Genomic DNA, 21,067 nt, shown 5'->3' with positions numbered 1-21,067 from the left:
AAATGTGTGTTTTCCATGACTTTGGAGTGAAATGAGCCAACATTTGGATCATTTTCATCTAAACATGTTTTTTTTAATGCAGAGGTATGTACCAGGGTATTCCAGGAAAAAAATTTTTTATATCAACTAGCTCCAGAAAGTTAAACAGATTTGTAAATTACTTCTATTAAAAAATCTTAATCCTTCCAATAATTATCAGCTGCTGAAGTTGACTAGTTATTTTCTGTCTGGCCATAGTGCTCTCTGCTGACCTCTCTGCTTGTCTCGGGAACTGCACAGAGTAGAAGAGGTTTGCTATGGGGATTTGCTTCCACTCTGGACAGTTCCCGAGACACGTATCATCAGACGGCACTTAGACAGAAAAGAACAACTCAACTTCAGCAGCTAAAAAGTACTGAAAGGATTAATATTTTTTAATAGAAGTAATTAACAAATCTGTTTAGCTTTCTGCAGCCAGTTGATACATAAAAAAAAGTTTTTTTTCCTGGATAACCCCTTTAAATCTATACCATATAGAACTTGCCATAGGGTTCATCTAAAACTGAAATCCAGCACATGTAGGAGGTCACAAACATTTTTTACCAAGTACAAAGTCTTAAATTGTTGCAAAAACAAGGCCTTGCCAAACCCAGGCTTAGAAGGATATACAATGTTTTTTAGGCACTCTTTGCAACACATGCAACAAGGGCGAGCCTAAAGGGGTACTCCGGTGGGAAACTTTTTTTTTTTTAATCAACTGGTGCCAGAAAGTTAAACAGATTTGTAAATTCCTTCTATTAAAAAATCTTAATCCTTCCAGTACTTATTAGCTGCTGGATACTACAGAGAAAATTTTCTTTTTGGAACACAGTGCTCTCTGCTGACATCACGAGCACAGTGCTCTCTGCTGACATCTCTGACCAGAGCAGCATATGTTTGCTATGGGGATTTTCTCCTTCTCTGGACAGTTCTTAAAATGGACAGATGTCAGCAGAGAGCACTGTACTCGTGATGGCAGCAGAGAGCCCTGTGTTCCTCTGTAGTAATCAGCAGCTAATAAGTACTGGAAGGATTACGATTTTTTTAATAGAAGTAATTTACAAATCTGTTTAACTTTCTGGCACCAGTGTATTTAAAAAAAAATAATTAACAGGAAAGGGATGTGGCTTTATAGAAAGGGACCTGGCTCAAAATGCACATTCTGGTATAGATTTTAAACTCAGTTTTAGAGTCTAAAAATGTTACATCAAATTTATAAAACACAATGGTGAAGAATTATCAAAACATGTGCAGAGAAAAAGTTAACCAGTTGCCCATAGCAAACAATCAGAATGATTTGTACATTTTATGGGGGCCTTCTAAAAAAAATAAGCACTCTGATTGGCTTCTCTGGGCAACTGCACTCTACACAGGTTTTGATAAATCTCCCCCAATTAGCCACTGTGTTAGCCAAGGTACCAGAATGTGCTGTATCACCAATTACCGTGGTGCCCTGGCAAATAGTAGGAAATCGTGGTCAGTTACCATGGCTCAGATAATCCGGCCTAAATCTGTTCATAAGGGACATTAAAGTAACACTTTCAGATTGCTATTCAGGCTGGGTTCTCACAATGCCACATGCGGTGGCCGATAAGCTGCACAATTTTGCTAGTAAAACTTCTAGTGGATAAATCATGGTTTCGGAACACAGCTGTACCCAGTTGGAAACCTAAGAGGATCAGAATAAATCAGTCAAGTTCATGCGGTGTAATTAAATGGTTTAAAATTATTTTTCTCAATCGTGTTATTTCATAGGGTTAGAGCTACAAATGGGGGAGGGGGGGTTGTACATTTTGCATTTTACTTTTCTACCTGCCCTTTGTTCCATATGCCAATATCAAATGCGACAAATTTATCATGTTGTTGTGCATAGTATGATGAATTTGGCATTTTTTTCAATTAGCTTTTTGTCTTGTGAATTTCTACATCCATTTAGTTAAAGGGGTACTCCGTTGCTAAGATATCTTATCCCCTATCTGAAGGATAGGGGACAATATGACTGATCGCGGGGGTCCCGCCACTGGGGCCCCCCGTCAGCACCCAGTTACCAGCAGCCCCCAGAGCTGTCACGCCCCCTCCCATAGGCTTGTATTGGGGGGGCGGAGTGTGACATCACACGGGGCGGAGCCGTGATGTCACAATACTCTGGCTCCGTGATCAGCAGCATCAGACCCGGAGCGAATATGCTCCGGGGGCTGATGGTAACGCAGTGCTGCGTGAAAGATCACAGGGGTCCCCAGTGGCGGCACCCCTGCGATCAAGCATCTTATCCCCTCTCCTTTGGAGAGGGGATAAGATGTCTTACCGCCAGAGTACCCCTTTTAAATGGGAGTGTGCAAAAATATTGAGTCTTGCTCCAGCTTAACAATGCCCCCATTATCGGTATTCAGTATTTATAATTTAAACTCAGGATTGGGCCCAAAACATGAAAGAGGTGCAAATACAGATGCAAAATACTGACCTACAAACTGAAATGTGAAAGTGGCCTAAAGCCAGTTTCTGGGGTTTTGTGGTTGATATGAGTTACACATGCAACAGATAAGGCCATTTCACATTGACTGGTGTTTTATCAATGCCTGAAAGGAAACGTTTCAGGCTTAAAACAACTTCACTCCCTGTAATAGCCAATGTGATTCCTAACATATTAGTAAATCGTTTTGTTTACCGAAATTGGCTACTAGATGTCTCCCTTCCCTCCAATCTGCTGTTCACTCCCTGTTGTTTGGAGTAATCTGTCTCTAGTAACAGATGCAACAAACAGAAAATAGAAAGTAGGTACATGCTTTACATGTGAGAGAGGGGGAAAGAGCCAAAGAAAGCACAGGCTGCCTACCTGTAAGCAGGGCCAGTTTGCCTGCTGAAGATTCACTGTTTCTGAAAGGTAAATCAAGGCTTCCCTCTAATATCCTAAAACCTATAAAGCTAAGGGCAGATATCCTTTATGTAAATGTAACTACTGATGAATGTTCACAGTTCTGCAGAGTAATCTCCCTCTCCCCTCAGGTTTATCATCAGTAGCATCTAGTCAGTGTTTGTTTCCTATTCCTTACTAGTGTTGCTCGCGAATATTCGCAATTCGAATATTATTCGCGAATATCGCATATTCGCGAATTTCGCGAATATAGCGCTATATATTCGTAATTACGAATATTCGTTTTTTTTTTCTTCACAGTACACATCACAGTGATCATCCCTCTCTGCTTCCAGCTTGTGTGGTGTAAAGAAGGCTGTAATACTACTGTGTGAGACTGGCGTGCGAAAATTCGCATATGCGAAAATTAGCATATGCTACTTTTCGCATATGCGAATTTTTACACATGTTAATTTTCGTATACGCGTATGTTCGCATACGCGAAAATAAAACGAGAATATAACGAATATTCGCGAATATATGACGAATATTCGTCCATATATTCGCGAATATTCGCGAATTCGAATATGGCCTATGCCGCTCAACACTATTCCTTACTGTGCTACTGTTTCTTTTTACTAACATAGCACCTTACAAAGCCAGTGCATTAGTAATCCCATACTTCCTCCACATACCATCCATAGTAGTTTACTGTGTTAACCAACAGCACAGCACAGTGCCAACCTGTTCAGTCTTGTTCACTTTCATCATCACAAGGCACAGCAGAGAGGAGTATGTGCTTAACTATGATTGTCCAGAGAAGTAAAACATATTAGCAAAATATAGGATTCTTTTACTACATAGATTTTGGAGAAGCAAGATGGCTTAGTGGTTATTGCATTTACTGTACATCACTGGAATTTTGGGTTCAAATCTCTTTTTTTGTTTTATATATAAAAAAACCATAAGATTCTTTGGACAACATGCAACTAATATGGCAAACTCCCTGAACCCTGTACAGTGGCTCAGGGTCAGTTAACAAAAATTTGCAGCATGCTAAGACTACAGTGTTTTTCAGGGAATCTTGGCATATTTCCACCCTTAGCCTTTTATGGGGGGGGATCAACTAGGGGACAGTGATTGCGGCTCTTAAGTGCCATGATCGCTATTAATCACAGCATTAAAGGGGTTAATGGTGGAATAGTCATTGCACTTCATTGGCTGTAAGTGCACAGGAGCTGATAGCTACCATCATTCACGGTCTTTTAAGCAAGCACAGCTCCTGCTCCTTAGTAGCAAGTTTCAAGCTGCGAGTTTGGAATTTCCACATTAGAAAATCCACAGCAGACCCCACTGAAGTCTGTATTTATGTAAGTGTGGTGACCCACGGTGCATGGCAGGACCACGGGGTGTAGCGGTGTAGGTGGAGGGGCAAGATGTTGTTAACCCCTAATGTTCATGACGCCAGAGTGGTTCTTGGGTACCGGAACCACACAAACGGTGTCTCCGCTATTCCAATGGCTAGGCAGTGAAAGGAGAGTCCACAACCAAGTTATGGTTTAACGGAGGCTTTACTGAGTTAAGACAGGTGTTATTATCTTCACAGCTAGGCTAGAATCCCAGAGAGCCGACTAGTAACACTGAAAGGGCCCTGCGTCTATTAGTTATTGTAATAGACTTTAGTTCAGCCATGCAGACTAGAAAAGACTTAATCATAATAAAGTATAGAATTTTTAAATCCTCTTATTTTTTATATATGTTATACGCAATATATCTCACTTGGAACTACACCTATAATTGCTGTGTCTAATTTTCTGAAAACATATTTATTTCATGATTTTCTTTTTTGACTATTATCAAAAATTATCCTTTAAATTTTTACTGACATGTTTTTGCTGGTTATATTTTCAATAAAAATCTATTGAAAGAGAGAGAATAGACTTGACCAGTGTCTTGGCTTTAGTAGCATGAGATGATGAGATGAGATGGTTCATCCATGGACTGGTGAATTCCTTCTCTGGGCACATACTCCCTTGCAGGTTTGACTGGTGGTGAGGGAGGCATCGGAAGCACAGGCAAATCCTTCTTCTAACCCAACTTGATTCGATTGCGTTGAACGATTTGCGGTTCATATCCTGACTTCTGGATTGCATACACATCTGAGTTGTATATACACACAAGAGAAAAAGGAGTCATTTCACCAATTCATATAAATCATATATTTCTTTATTAAGTTGCATAAAAACAAGAGAGGAAACAATCCCCAAGGGGAGACGACACAAGTGGCAAAAAACAAAAAGGTGTCACTCCGAGCCCCTCCAGTAACCCTTAACAATATACAATTATGAAGTATTGCTGTCCCCAATAAAGTGCATATGCATAAATCAAGTAACAGGATACCTATATGTGCAATAATGCAAAGCAGTACTAAAGTGCAACAATATTACATAGTAAAAAATAGCACTATCCAGTGTCCCATAAGAAAAGTCAAAAGCAGCACCACAAGGTATATATACAAGATTAGAGGGTATACATACAAAAAATATCACAAGTAGGGAGGAGGAGGAGATCGGAGCGACACCACTCCAACGCTGGCGTTTCGGCAGGAAAGCCTTTGACGAGGAGTGGTGTGCATCCAGTGGGGGTTAACTTTTATGTAGGCATCCACCAATACATTGCCAGATCCATATAATTATAATTTATCTCACCTGTGTGGCGAAATGTCGGCGCGCGCGCCTCTGGATGCGGGATAACCGCCAGCTTCCGGGTGCCGGGTCACCTGACGCCACACACACGCAGCCGTGGGTCCCGCAATCCGGCGCAAGCGCACTACACCACACATAGTGAGGATAATGTAGAGTACTCTATGCTTCCCCTAGGGGCCGGCCCCATTAATAACAAGGAAAAGAACTTGACTCCAATATCTTGAACAGCAAATTAGAAAAAGATTAATAGTATAACAATAAGAATTGAATGAATAACAATATTGTTAACATATTAGTGTCCATAATACCTTTAAATATTTTATAGATAGAAGTAGGAATAAAATGGGTACAAGGATGTAAAAATAGATAGATAACAAACCCCTAAATTAAATTTATATGTGTGCAAATATCAACAGTAAAAAGATATATATATAATAAATAAATAGAATAATAATTCATTAGTATTAGAATGATGTGCAATCAGTGTAAGAGTGTGAAATATAATAAAGTGAAATATAATATAAAAAATTATATAATATAATAAAAATAGTGAAAATAAATATTGTAAAGTGAATACTATATGCATATATAATGTGAAGACAATTAGTATATCCATAATTAATAAAATAAATAAATACAAAAATTAGTGATGCTTAAAAAACGAGATAGAAAACTCTAAAAATAATGTGCACACATATGCTAAGGTGTGCGTGCTCTAGTTACACATAAAATGTATAGCATACACAACACTCTCTCAACCACATCAAAATTGATTAGTGAGTAATATCTAAAAGGTGAGTGATATTAAGAATTGTGTATTACCGTGAATAATTAAAAAGGTAAAAAGGTATTGAAAAAGTGCAAAGTGAACATATATCTATATGTATATGCAATAATACCCCCTTCTCAAAGAGATATATGCATACACATAACATCAGTAGTCGTGGGGAAAATAAAGTGAAACAAAAATTAGAGAGTACCCATAAGGCCACCAATATGATAGATCATAAAAAAGGGGGGTATAGAATATATAATTCATAATTTATGTAAATAGTCCATGACACAGGGTCAGCTCAGATGTCCAAATAGGGGAGACATAGGGGGTCCGGTTAGGGGTCCGACAAGGAGATGGCAGATCAGTGAATCCTATAAATAAAAAATAATTTTATTAATAAAACATGATTAAAAACAATTTTAAAAACACGAATTTTACCCACTGGGATGGAATATAAGTGGTCAGAGAAAAGGGGAAAAAGGTAACATATCATTCAAACCCGATGGGTGAAGAGTCTTGAGGGTCCATATCCACCGACTTTCTTTCTGTGCCAAAGTTTTTGTAATATTCCCCCCTCGAATGCCCAAGTCAACACAATCAATACCTTTCACTTTTAGTATTGTGGGGTCGCATTCATGGTACTCAGCGAAATGACGGGCAATAGGTTTCAAATGTTCAATCTCATCACATGAGGCAGCTAGGCGAATATCCCGCATATGTTCTCGTACACGTACCTTTAAAGGTCTTGTTGTCATACCAATGTAAATTTTAACACATGGGCATGATGCATAGTATATTACTCCCTTCGTCTGACATGTGATTCTGGGTCTGATCTTGTATTCTCTTGTACCTGCCAAGTTTAAGAAGGAGTCAGCTCGTTGTATATTGGGGCAAGCAACACAGCGGCCACAGGGTGAACATCCACCCTCCTCTCTCCTAGCATAGCCAAAAATCCCCGGAGCTGGTGGTGGAGTATATTCGCTTTTCACGAGAATATCCTTCAAATTTCTCGCTCTCCTAGCCGTAATCGTGGGATATGGTGTAACATACTGCTTTAAAACTGTATCGGTAGTAAGTAAAGGCCAGTACTTCTCTAGGCATTTCTTCATATTTGTCCATTGAGCGTTGTAATTAGTAATAAATCTCACAGGTTGTATATCATTACTACCCACCTGAGGCTGTAATAACTGTTGTCGTGGAGTATTTGCCGCTCTTCTATAAGCCTTTTTCAAGCTCCTCTTGCTATAGCCCCGTTCGCTAAATCTTCTTCGCAGGTCTCCTGCCTGTTTTTGAAAGGATGTTTCCGAGGAACAAATGCGCCTTGCTCGTAAGTATTGTCCAACTGGGATTGCATTAATCATATGCTGTGGATGGAAGGAAGACACATGTAAATAAGTATTTGTAGACGTTGATTTACGATACATGTCAGTTTGTATCAAGCCCAATTGATCACGACTCAATGTGATATCCAAAAAATCAATACGTTCGCGATGATGGGAATATGTCACATGGATATTCTTTTCATTTCTATTTAATTTTGCAAAAAAGTCGGCCAATTGTCTTTCATCTCCCTGCCAGACCATGAGGACATCGTCAATGTACCGTGCCCAAAACAGGACACGATCCATTCCCAGGTCCCCATGGTCCGACAGGAAGAGCTCCCTCTCCCACAGCCCCAAGAACAGATTAGCGTATGAGGGCGCACAGGCCGCCCCCATCGCTGTGCCCTGGAGCTGTAGGTAGAAGGACCCCTTAAACGCAAACACATTATGTGTCAATGTGAACTCCAACATCTGCAAAATGAATGAAGTCATTTCTTGTCCCTCGTTACTGCACTCCAAGAAAAATCTTGCAGCCTCAATACCGTCACTGTGACGGATATTGGTATAGAGTGACTCAATGTCACAAGTCACCAATATGGTGTCATCCTCGAAGTGTATTCCATCCAATCTCTTCAACATATCGTTAGTATCCCGTACAAATGAAGGTAGATTTTCAACTAAGGGTTTTAATTTAGCATCAATAAATTTGCTGATGTTCTCACAAAGATTCCCATTACCTGATATGATCGGGCGTCCGGGAGGTTTAGTCATCTGCTTATGAACCTTTGGGAGCAAATATAATGTCGGCATTCTTGGCTGATCCACCATCAGTGCTTTCGCCAATTCAGGGGAAATAATCCCTGCTGATTTTGCATCTTGCAGCATAGTACTCAAAGTCTGTTTAAAGGAGGAGAGGGGATTAAAAGTCATTTTTTTATAACAGACACCATTGCGCAATTGTTTTGAAGCCTCTGCTTCATACATATTACAGGGCCAGACAACAATATTTCCGCCCTTGTCAGCCGGTTTATATACAACATCTGTGAGACTTCTTAATTTCTGTAAACTCACTCTCTGCTCTCTAGTCAAATTATCTCTGGGACAGTGTTTTCCCAATTTCATAAAATCCTCACTAACCAAGCGGACAAAGGTCTCAATGGTAGGGCATACCGATAAAGGGGGGAATTTTTGCGATTTAGGCCTAATACATAGCGGTACCTGCATGTCGTCATTGGTATCCTGCTCATCATATAATTCCTCCAAATCCCTAAGTGCTCTTCTTTCCGCAGGTGTGGTAAAAATCTCATCAAGCTCGCTTCTGTGGTGCCACTTCTTAAAAATCAAGGAACAAGCAAACTAATTCAGGTCCTTTATAACTGTAAAATGGTCAATAGGGGACACAGGTGAAAATGTTAGTCCCCTTGCTAGAACAGATATGTCGACTTCAGATAATTTGTCTTGGGATAAATTAATTACCTTCAAATTGTCTTCTGGGGTACCAGCTCGACTTTGTTGACCCCATCTCCTCTTGCCATAATTATGGTGCTGGTCCATCTTCCTTTTGTTCCTTCCTTGTGTACGGAAATTTTGGTATGGAACTCCGCCATGCCTGGCTTCACCATATTCGCTGGAAGATGATGCAGATGATACCGACATTGATCTTTGCCTCATTGAATTTGTAGTTGCTTTTGAATGGTTATGTTGCCACCTATAGACTCTATTTTGTTGCACATCATTCTGGTCTCTGGTGAGTTTCTTACCCTTGGTTTCCGATATCTCCTTTTCCCAAACAGAGAAGTTCTTTTCCATCTTTTTATTGAAATCATCAAGTTCTGACGTTGTGGATGCATTCCTCAATTTAATCTGCACATCCTCAATTTCAACTTCAAATTCCTCTAAGGCACGTTTCTGTAATCCTATTAATAATTCCATAAATTTAAGTGAAGAGGTGGTACAGATTTCTTCCCACCTTGTAATAAATGTCTGGTCAGTAATCGGAAATGAAGGAAAAACTTGTATTCTGAGGCCTCTTGGTACAAGATTTTTTTGGATGTAATTTTCAAGGAATGCCTTATTCCACCATGTCCTTAGTCTGCGGTGTAGCAAATTGCTCAAATTATTTTGAAGGGAAACCACATTTCTCTGACCACTTACTCCCCCTGGGGTAGACTCCTCCCCGAACACTTGGTTCACTTGGGACTGCCATGTCTGGTCCCGATTCCTAAAATCCATAGCACCTAATCTGAAATACAAAAGAGACTGTAAATACACAGCTACTAAACACCAAAAACCTGTATTCGATTGTGGGTCTAATAATAATGTTAGTGGATAACCACCATTAGGTGAAATAATCAATAGAACTGACCCAAATATATTATGTGCTCTATGATCTCCCAAAAACCACACTGTATATACACACAAGAGAAAAAGGAGTCATTTCACCAATTCATATAAATCATATATTTCTTTATTAAGTTGCATAACTACACCTATAATTGCTGTGTCTAATTTTCTGAAAACATATTTATTTCATGATTTTCTTTTTTGACTATTATCAAAAATTATCCTTAAAATTTTTACTGACATGTTTTTGCTGGTTATATTTTCAATAAAAATCTATTGAAAGAGAGAGAATAGACTTGACCAGTGTCTTGGCTTTAGTAGCATGAGATGATGAGATGAGATGGTTCATCCATGGACTGGTGAATTCCTTCTCTGGGCACATACTCCCTTGCAGGTTTGACTGGTGGTGAGGGAAGCATCGGAAGCACAGGCAAATCCTTCTTCTAACCCAACTTGATTCGATTGCGTTGAACGACTTGCGGTTCATATCCTGACTTCTGGATTGCATACACATCTGAGTTGGGATAGGGTACTGCGGTAACAGTATAGGGCTCTGTTTCCCAGAGATTCCAACTTGTGACTTCTCGGGAACTTCCTCAGCCAGACCTTGTCACCTATTTGGAGAGGTTTGGCAGAGGCATCACGGTTGTAGTCTCGCTGATGCCTCTGTTGCGCCTCTCCCATCTTTCTGTTGACAATCTCTTTTGCTTCCTGGATCCTCCTTTGGGGGTCAGAGACCCATTCTATAGAAGCTTGTGGAGAGTTATTGAATGGAGCTTGGAGTCCAAACGTGTGATCTTTTGGTAGCTGACCATGTCTGCCCATCATCAAATAGAATGGGGTGTATCCAGTGGATCAGTGCACTGTGTTGTTATAAATCTCCAATAGTTCGGGTAACAACCCGGGGCCACTCTTCATGTCTGGACACAGACGCTGCTCGCAGCATGTGAATGAACTTGATTGATCCTCTCATAGAGCCCGTTCCCTTGAGGGTGATAAGCAGTTGTCCTGAGTTTCTTGATGGCATGAAATTGACACAGCTCTTGGAAGAGTTGGGCCTCAAAGGCCATTCCTCAGTCAGTGAGGACAGAATCTGAACATCAGAGGATTTGTACCAATGGGAGTAGAACATCTGGGCTATGGTTTTGGCTGTAAGATCTTTGATTGGTACGACTACAACCCACTTGGAGTAATGATCCACCATTGTGAGAGCATAAGCAAACCCGGATCGGGTAGGTGACAACTTGACATGGACCAGCGCGACCAACTTGTTAGGTCTTTAAACCTGGATGGAATGGAGGGGTGCTCTGGTGTCCTTGCACCCCTTCTTGGTGACGTTGCAGACGGCACACTCACTGCACCATTTCTCAATGTCGCTCTGCATCCCAATCCAGTAAAACCGTCGCCTGACAGTGGCTTCTGTCTTGTGGACTCTGAAGTGTCCCGACTGGTCATGGTAGGCATTGAGGACCATCGCCGCGTCGCTTCGGGGAACCAGGATCTGATGAAGTCATTCACCTGAAACGGGATCCAAAGAGTTTTGGTACAACAGTCCCTTGTGCACGAACAGTTGCTTCCTTTGTCGCTACAGGGGCTTCAACTCGTAGTCACTCTGAGCCCGATGTAGAGGGGTTGGTACCTTTTTCATTAGAAGGTAGTCCAACAGATCCCCCATGACTCGACTTTCATCTTGCAGAGTCCTTGTTACGCCGAGCGCTCCGGGTCCCCGCTCCTCCCCGGAGCGCTCGCAACATCCTCGCAATTGCAGCGCCCCGGTCAGACCTGCTGACCGGGTGCGCTGCGATACCTCTCCCAGCCGGGATGCGATTCGCGATGCGGGTGGCGCCCGCTCGCAATGCGCACCCCGGCTCCCGTACCTGACTCGCTCTCCGTCGGTCCTGTCCCGGCGCGCGCGGCCCCGCTCCTTAGGGCGCGCGCGCGCCGGGTCTCTGCGATTTAAAGGGCCACTGCGCCACTGATTGGCGCAGTTGGCTTAATTAGTGTGTTCACCTGTGCACTCCCTATTTATACCTCACTTCCCCTGCACTCCCTCGCCGGATCTTGTTGCCATTGTGCCAGTGAAAGCGTTTCCTTGTGTGTTCCTAGCCTGTGTTCCAGACCTCCTGCCGTTGCCCCTGACTACGATCCTTGCTGCCTGCCACGACCTTCTGCTACGTCCGACCTTGCTCTTGTCTACTCCCTTGTACCGCGCCTATCTTCAGCAGTCAGAGAGGTTGAGCCGTTGCTAGTGGATACGACCTGGTTGCTACCGCCGCTGCAAGACCATCCCGCTTTGCGGCGGGCTCTGGTGAATACCAGTAGCAACTTAGAACCGGTCCACCAGCACGGTCCACGCCAATCCCTCTCTGGCACAGAGGATCCACCTCCTGCCAGCCGAGTCGTGACAGTAGATCCGGCCATGGATCCCGCTGAAGTTCCACTGCCAGTTGTCGCCGACCTCACCACGGTGGTCGCCCAGCAGTCGCAACAGATAGCGCAACAAGGCCACCAGCTGTCTCAACTGACCGTGATGCTACAGCAGCTACTACCACAGCTTCAGCAATCATCTCCTCCGCCAGCTCCTGCACCTCCTCCGCAGCGAGTGGCCGCTTCCGGCCTACGACTATCCTTGCAGGATAAATTTGATGGGGACTCTAAGTTTTGCCGTGGCTTTCTTTCACAATGTTCCCTGCACTTGGAGATGATGTCGGACCAGTTTCCTACTGAAAGGTCTAAGGTGGCTTTCGTAGTCAGCCTTCTGTCTGGGAAAGCTCTGTCATGGGCCACACCGCTCTGGGACCGCAATGACCCCGTCACTGCCTCTGTACACTCCTTCTTCACGGAGATTCGAAGTGTCTTTGAGGAACCTGCCCGAGCCTCTTCTGCTGAGACTGCCCTGCTGAACCTGGTCCAGGGTAATTCTTCCGTTGGCGAGTACGCCATCCAATTCCGTACTCTTGCCTCCGAATTATCCTGGAATAATGAGGCCCTCTGCGCGACCTTTAAAAAAGGCCTATCCAGCAACATTAAAGATGTTCTGGCCGCACGAGAAATTCCTGCTAACCTGCATGAACTTATTCATCTAGCCACTCGCTTGACATGCGTTTTTCCGAAAGGCGTCAGGAGCCGCATGGAGAATCTGTGCCTGTACTGTGCCGGTACCGAACACTTCCTGAAGGATTGTCCTATCCGTCCTCCCCGCCTGGAAAGACGTACGCTGACTCCGCACAAAGGTGAGACAGTTCTTGATGTCAACTCTGCTTCTCCACGCCTTACTGTGCCTGTGCGGATATCTTCCTCTACCTTCTCCTTCTCTACCATGGCCTTCTTGGATTCCGGATCTGCAGGAAATTTTATTTTGGCCTCTCTCATCAACAGGTTCAACATCCCGGTGACCAGTTTCGCCAGACCCCTCTACATCAATTGTGTTAACAATGAAAGATTGGACTGTACTGTGCGTTACCGCACGGAACCCCTCCTAATGTGCATCGGACCTCATCACGAAAAAGTTGAGTTTTTGGTCCTCTCCAATTGCACTTCCGAAATTCTCCTTGGATTACCGTGGCTTCAACGCCATTCCCCAACCCTTGATTGGTCCACAGGAGAGATCAAGAGCTGGGGTTCTTCTTGTTTCAAGGACTGTCTTAAACCGGTTCCCAGTACTCCCTGCCGTGACCCTGTGGTTCCCCCTGTAACCGGTCTCCCTAAGGCTTATATGGACTATGCTGACGTATTTTGCAAAAAGCAAGCTGAGACTTTACCTCCTCACAGGCCTTATGACTGTCCTATTGACCTCCTCCGGGGCACTACTCCACCCCGGGGCAGAATTTATCCTATGTCCGCTCCAGAGACTCTTGCTATGTCTGAATACATCCAGGAAAATTTAAAAAAGGGGTTTATCCGCAAATCCTCCTCTCCTGCCGGAGCTGGATTTTTTTTTGTGTCCAAAAAAGATGGCTCCCTACGTCCTTGCATTGATTACCGCGGACTTAATAAAATCACGGTAAAGAACCGCTACCCCCTACCTCTTATCTCAGAACTCTTTGATCGCCTTCAAGGTGCCCACATCTTTACCAAACTGGACTTAAGAGGTGCTTATAATCTCATCCGCATCAGGGAGGGGGACGAATGGAAGACTGCATTTAACACCAGAGATGGACACTTTGAGTATCTGGTCATGCCCTTTGGCCTGTGCAACGCCCCTGCCGTCTTCCAAGACTTTGTTAATGAAATTTTTCGTGATCTCTTATATTCCTGTGTTGTTGTGTATCTGGACGATATTCTGATTTTTTCTGCCAACCTAGAAGAACACCGCCAGCATGTCCGCATGGTTCTTCAGAGACTTCGAGACAATCAACTTTATGCCAAAATGGAGAAATGTCTGTTTGAATGTCAATCTCTTCCTTTCCTAGGATACTTGGTCTCTGGCCAGGGATTACAAATAGACCCGGATAAACTCTCTGCCGTCTTAGATTGGCCACGCCCCTCCGGACTCCGTGCTATCCAACGTTTTTTGGGGTTCGCCAATTATTACAGACAATTTATTCCACACTTTTCCACTATTGTGGCTCCTATCGTGGCTTTAACCAAGAAAAATGCCAATCCCAAGTCCTGGTCTCCCCAAGCGGAAGACGCATTTAAACGGATCAAGTCTGCCTTTTCTTCTGCTCCCGTGCTCTCCAGACCTGACCCATCTAAACCCTTCCTATTGGAGGTAGATGCCTCCTCAGTGGGAGCTGGAGCGGTCCTTCTACAAAAAAATTCTTCCCGGCATGCTGTTACTTGTGGGTTTTTTTCTAGGACCTTCTCTCCGGCGGAGAGAAACTACTCCATCGGGGATCGAGAACTACTGGCCATTAAATTGGCACTTGAGGAATGGAGGCATCTGCTGGAGGGATCAAAATTTCCAGTTATCATTTACACCGATCACAAGAATCTCTCCTATCTCCAGTCTGCCCAACGGCTGAACCCTCGCCAGGCCAGGTGGTCGTTGTTCTTTGCCCGTTTTAACTTTGAAATTCATTTTCGCCCTGCCGACAAGAACATTAGGGCCGATGCCCTCTCTCGTTCCTCGGATGCCTCGGAAGTAGAGGTCTCTCCGCAACACATCATTCCTCCTGACTGTCTGATCTCCACTTCTCCAGCCTCCATCAGGCAAACTCCTCCAGGGAAGACCTTCGTTTCTCCACGCCAACGTCTCGGGATTCTCAGATGGGGTCACTCCTCCCACCTTGCAGGCCATGCGGGCATCAAAAAGTCCTTGCAACTCATCTCTCGTTTCTATTGGTGGCCGACTCTGGAGACGGATGTTGTTGATTTTGTGCGGGCCTGTACTGTCTGTGCCCGGGATAAGACTCCTCGCCAGAAGCCTGCTGGTCTCCTTCATTCTCTGCCTGTCCCCGAACAGCCTTGGTCACTGATTGGTATGGACTTTATTACAGACTTACCCCCATCCCGTGGCAACACTGTTGTTTGGGTGGTCGTTGATCGATTTTCCAAGATGGCACATTTTATTCCTCTTCCTGGTCTTCCTTCAGCGCCTCAGTTGGCAAAACAATTTTTTGTACACATTTTTCGTCTTCACGGTTTGCCCACGCAGATCGTCTCGGATAGAGGCGTCCAATTCGTGTCTAAATTCTGGTGGGCCCTCTGTAAACAGCTCAAGATTAAATTAAACTTCTCTTCTTCTTATCATCCCCAATCCAATGGGCAAGTAGAAAGAATTAACCAGGTCCTGGGTGACTATTTACGGCATTTTGTTTCCTCCCGCCAGGATGACTGGGCAGATCTTCTACCATGGGCCGAATTCTCATACAACTTCAGAGTCTCTGAATCTTCTGCTAAGTCCCCATTTTTCGTGGTGTACGGCCGTCACCCTCTTCCCCCCCTCCCTACTCCCTTGCCCTCTGGTTTGCCCGCTGTGGATGAAGTGACTCGTGATCTTTCCACCATATGGAAAGAGACCCAAAATTCTCTTTTACAGGCTTCATCCCGCATGAAAAGGTTTGCCGATAAGAAAAGAAGAACTCCCCCCATTTTTGCTCCCGGAGACAAGGTATGGCTCTCCGCTAAATATGTCCGCTTTCGTGTCCCCAGTTACAAACTGGGACCACGCTATCTTGGTCCTTTCAAAGTCTTGTGCCAGATTAATCCTGTCTCTTACAAACTCCTTCTTCCTCCTTCTCTTCGTATTCCCAATGCCTTCCATGTCTCTCTCCTTAAACCACTCATCATCAACCGTTTCTCTCCAGAACTCGTTTCTCCCACTCCTGTTTCCGGTTCTTCTGACATCTTCTCCGTGAAGGAGATACTGGCCTCCAAGACGGTCAGAGGAAAAAGATTTTTTTTGGTAGATTGGGAGGGCTGTGGTCCTGAAGAGAGATCCTGGGAACCTGAGGACAACATCCTAGACAAAAGTCTGGTCCTCAGGTTCTCAGGCTCCAAGAAGAGGGGGAGACCCAAGGGGGGGGGTACTGTTACGCCGAGCGCTCCGGGTCCCCGCTCCTCCCCGGAGCGCTCGCAACATCCTCGCAATTGCAGCGCCCCGGTCAGACCTGCTGACCGGGTGCGCTGCGATACCTCTCCCAGCCAGGATGCGATTCGCGATGCGGGTGGCGCCCGCTCGCAATGCGCACCCCGGCTCCCGTACCTGACTCGCTCTCCGTCGGTCCTGTCCCGGCGCGCGTGGCCCCGCTCCTTAGGGCGCGCGCGCGCCGGGTCTCTGCGATTTAAAGGGCCACTGCGCCACTGATTGGCGCAGTTGGCTTAATTAGTGTGTTCACCTGTGCACTCCCTATTTATACCTCACTTCCCCTGCACTCCCTCGCCGGATCTTGTTGCCATTGTGCCAGTGAAAGCGTTTCCTTGTGTGTTCCTAGCCTGTGTTCCAGACCTCCTGCCGTTGCCCCTGACTACGATCCTTGCTGCCTGCCCCGACCTTCTGCTACGTCCGACCTTGCTCTTGTCTACTCCCTTGTACCGCGCCTATCTTCAGCAGTCAGAGAGGTTGAGCCGTTGCTAGTGGATACGACCTGGTTGCTACCGCCGCTGCAAGACCATCCCGCTTTGCAGCGGGCTCTGGTGAATACCAGTAGCAACTTAGAACCGGTCCACCAGCACGGTCCACGCCAATCCCTCTCTGGCACAGAGGATCCACCTCCTGCCAGCCGAGTCGTGACAGTCCTCCAGGTGTATAAATCTTCCTGTACCTTCTTGGACATAGATTCGCCCTCTACTCGAGAGTGGTCGCAGTATTCTGACTTGCGAATCTCTGGCAGAATGGGGGCATCTCCACATCTTCCCACTTGTCTTCGACAGGTGGTTCTTCGCTGGGGAACATTCAAGATAGTACATCAGTGTTGAGATTGGACTAGCCACTTCTGTACTTGATGGTGAAGTCATAATTGGCCAACCTTGAAGCCCACCGCTGCTCAATGGCACCCAGTTTGGCGGTGTTCAGGTGGGCCAGCAGATTATTATCTGTATAGACAGTTAATGGTGTGGCAGCCAGGTAATCTTTAAACTTCTCAGTCACAGCCCATACGAGGGCAAGGAGTTCCATCTTGAAGGAGCAGTAATTGGCGTTGTTCTTTTCTGTTCCGCGCAGATTACGACTGGCATATGCTGTCACTTGCTCTTGTCCTCCTGGACTTGGGATAGGACTGCCCCCAAACCTTCAAAGCTGGCATCGGTGTACAGCCGGAATGGCTGAGCGTAGCCTGGATACACCAGGATGGGTGGCTCCGTCAATAGGTGTTTCAGGGCTTGGAAGGCGGTCTTGTGCTCTTTGGTCCAGGCCACAGGTAGCTTCCCACTGTAGTTCTCCTTCACTGTACCCCGCATGAGGGCTGGGAGAGGTTCTGCTATCTGGGCAAAGTGAGGAATGAAGCAGCGGTAGTAGCCGGCAAATCCCAGGAAGCTGGAACTTTCCCATCGATAACAGTGACTACACTCCTTGCTGCTCAAACTAGTGGATGATCTTCTAACTGTATAGGCTCTAACAGGGCTTGATAGTTCTTGTTTCTCACTCCGGGACGTGCACGGCACCACAGGACTGTCTCTGAGTTAGGTTGTTAGGTCACCGGCCTGATTTCTTGAATCTGTACTTTGCAAACTTCTCCTTGTCAATTGGCAAACTTCTGCTCCTCTTGGAGAACCTTTTTAAGTGGTGCTGTGCAGCCCGCTGGCCTGAGGGGGACATGTATGGGAGAGAGGCATGCAAAGAATCTGCTATGTCAGTAAAACAATGTTTCATGATATTCATCCCCAATATGAATTCTGCAGACCCCTTACCGTCTCTTAAGCACCTGTTTTCCCACTTGAATGGTGGGCTCCCAATATCCATGCCAGGGTATTGGTTTCCCGTTACCTGCCACTACCTTGAAATCAACACTGTCAGGTTCACACAACAAATTAGCATTCCAGTACTTGTAAAACATGTCTTTAGATATAGTGGACACTTGTGACCCTGTATCTATTAGCGCCTCCAACAGCATACCTTCTACAACGACTTTTACATAGAGTCCTGGCTTAGATTTTTCTGGGTTTGGACCTGATATCTGCTTTCCTGAGGGCCGGTCCGCGACCTCAGGGGAAATACGTTTATATCCCAACATTGTACCTTCCAATGTCCCGATGTGCTGCAATAGGTACAAAAGGGCCTTTGAGTGCCTGGGGGCCTATTGGGCGGATTATGGCAGGGGTTAACTTGACAAGGGGCAGGAGCAGATACAGGTCTCTTAGGTAGGGGCAGTTCATGGTTGGCCTGAGCGACCTGACTGGCAAGTTCCTTCACAGCCTCAGTCAATTGTTCAATGTCCTGTTTGACACTCTGAATTTCTGAGGCTGTGGAGGCTGGTAGTGTATTGGACACTGGGGCGGGAGCCGGTGGGGGTGGTGGTATGGGGCCAGCTGCCGCACCCAGGGGTTCTGACATAGGGGTATAACTCTCCTCAGTCTCGATCTCTATAACCTGAATAGCTAGCCTTTTAATAGCAGATAAGGACAGATTGGGATTTTGAACCGCTAACATCCTCAGCTGAGCTTTGTCCCATTTGTTATGAGCCACATCAACAAACCCTGATCAGGAGTGATACCTTCTAACTTTTGAACAGTCTCTAGGGCATTTTATAGGGCTGCGGCATAAGCTCTCAGAGTCTCACCTGGCTTTTGTTGCCTCTCTTACAACCGTAGGCATACCTCTGATGGAGAATGTGATTCAAATACCTGGTATAACCCCAGCTCATCTGCAACCCCTGCTAAATCTGCTCTACCATCACCTTCTCGGAGGCGGGCCAGGTGCGGACTTCCTCAAGTGCTGGTCCTTGTAGTTGTCCTGTGAGAGAGTAAAAGACAAACAAGCTCTGAATATTCTCCTTGAAATCTCTCAGGGTGAAGGGGTCTCCGCTACAGGTAGGAAGGACAAGATTCCCCAGAAATACTGGCACAGTTTCTAGGGCACCCACATGATTGACATGGGCTGCAAGCGGGACTGGCAGGACCCCTACCGCTGGTGCAGCAGATGTTCCAGCTGCTGGTGATGGAGGGGTACTCTCGCTGGGTCGATCTGGAGAGCTGGGTGCTGACATGTTGCCAATCTCTTTGAGTGCACTGTCACTTTAAGAAGATTTGAGTGTGCTGTCACTTTGAGAAGATTTGAGTGCGCTATCACTTTGAGAAGAATCGTGTGCGCTGTCTCTTTAAGAAGAATTGGGTGCGCTGTCTCTTTAAGACGCCTGGCAATACACTTTAGCAAGTACCTGCAGATTATGTTGGGCACCGAGGGGTTAATGTTAGTTGCCCCTGGTGCCGGAGACTTATTGCAACAAGTCTTTGGTTTATGTAGAGTCTGCGCTGCAGCAGGTACTTGCCGGTATTCTGTAAAGCCTGACGCAGCCGCCGGGACCTTCACTATGGCTGTGCCCAGGGAACTTCCTGTTTGGTCTGGGTGGCAAATTCTTCCCCTGTGCAACACAGGGTGGATTCTTAGTTTCGGCTCGCACGCTGAAGAGGCATCACCGCTGGGGATGGACTGGGCGGAGCTGCGACCTATTTTTTTTGTCAGTATTTTTTGTTAAAAAAAAGACATATGAGAAAAAAATGCCAAAATATTGAAAAAAAATGAAATTTTTAACCCCTTAAGGACATTGGACATAAATGTATGTCCTGGTAACACACCAGGAAGTCCAATTACATCCTGAGCAGTATTCTGGCTATGAAGTGAGCAAAAGAGCTGCACTCATTCCGTGTCAGTCAGTGGTGGCTGGTATTAGAAGCCGTCCACTTACAGTCAATAATGGACAACGATGATCCCACTGTTATCCATCATTAACCCCTTAAACGATGTGATCAACAGTGATCACAGCACTTGAAAGCCGGCTTCCCTGTAACATGCATCCGAAAGTCTAATCGGTTTTAATGCTGTGGGAGGTCCACTTACCCACTCTGTGCTGGTCTGATCTGCTGAAAACAGTAGATCACTGATAACACTGAGTTATGCTTTGAGGGGTCAAAATACAGCAATTTAGGGATCAGAATAAGGAAATTGTATACATACTTATTTTGTTTAAAAAGTTTGACTTCTTGTAAAAGCAGCACAATAGTAAAAAAGCATGTAAACATGGGTATCGTTCAAATTGTATTACAAAGTATACAAAAGTGTCATTACAAAGTATAATTAATTGTGCTAAAAAAAAAAGCCCTCATATGGGTCTGTGGATGGAAAAATATAAGAATCACTTAACTTAAAAGGTGAGGAGGAAAAAAAAACGGAAATGCAAAAATTAAAATGGACTGTGTCCTTAAGGCCAAAATGGGCCGTGTCCTTAAAGGGTTAACGCTGAAAATACGGCCCCAGTGAACGTATGTGAACATAGCCTAAAGCCCATGCACTCAGAAAAATCCAACACTGATTTGAACACTGAATCTGCGCCAATTCCTATCCGAAATCAATGGGGTTGATTTACTAAGAGTTGAGGGTAGTTTTCTATGTGGATTTTTTTTCCCAACAGGTATTTACCACTGTATTTTTCTCTACTTTTTGCATTTACCTACA

General features: G+C 45.0%; 1 protein-coding gene and 1 long non-coding RNA gene across 2 annotated transcripts in view; one reads left to right on the top strand and one right to left on the bottom strand.

Moving 5' to 3' along the window:
• Positions 1–21,067, top strand: part of LAMA4 (laminin subunit alpha 4) — a 402,692-nt gene that overhangs the window by 146,863 nt on the left and 234,762 nt on the right. The window lies entirely within an intron of this gene.
• Positions 7,626–8,976, bottom strand: LOC130362222 (uncharacterized). The gene is made up of 3 exons (XR_008891325.1): positions 8,890–8,976; positions 8,409–8,568; positions 7,626–7,713 (listed from the first exon to the last, which is right to left on the bottom strand). It is a non-coding gene; the product is annotated as an uncharacterized LOC130362222 (long non-coding RNA).

Source organism: Hyla sarda, chromosome 3, assembly GCF_029499605.1.
Source record: "Hyla sarda isolate aHylSar1 chromosome 3, aHylSar1.hap1, whole genome shotgun sequence".
NCBI lineage: Eukaryota > Metazoa > Chordata > Amphibia > Anura > Hylidae > Hyla > Hyla sarda.
The sequence above is the reverse complement of the archived record's forward strand: the minus strand, read 5'-3'. Positions and strand labels throughout refer to the sequence as shown.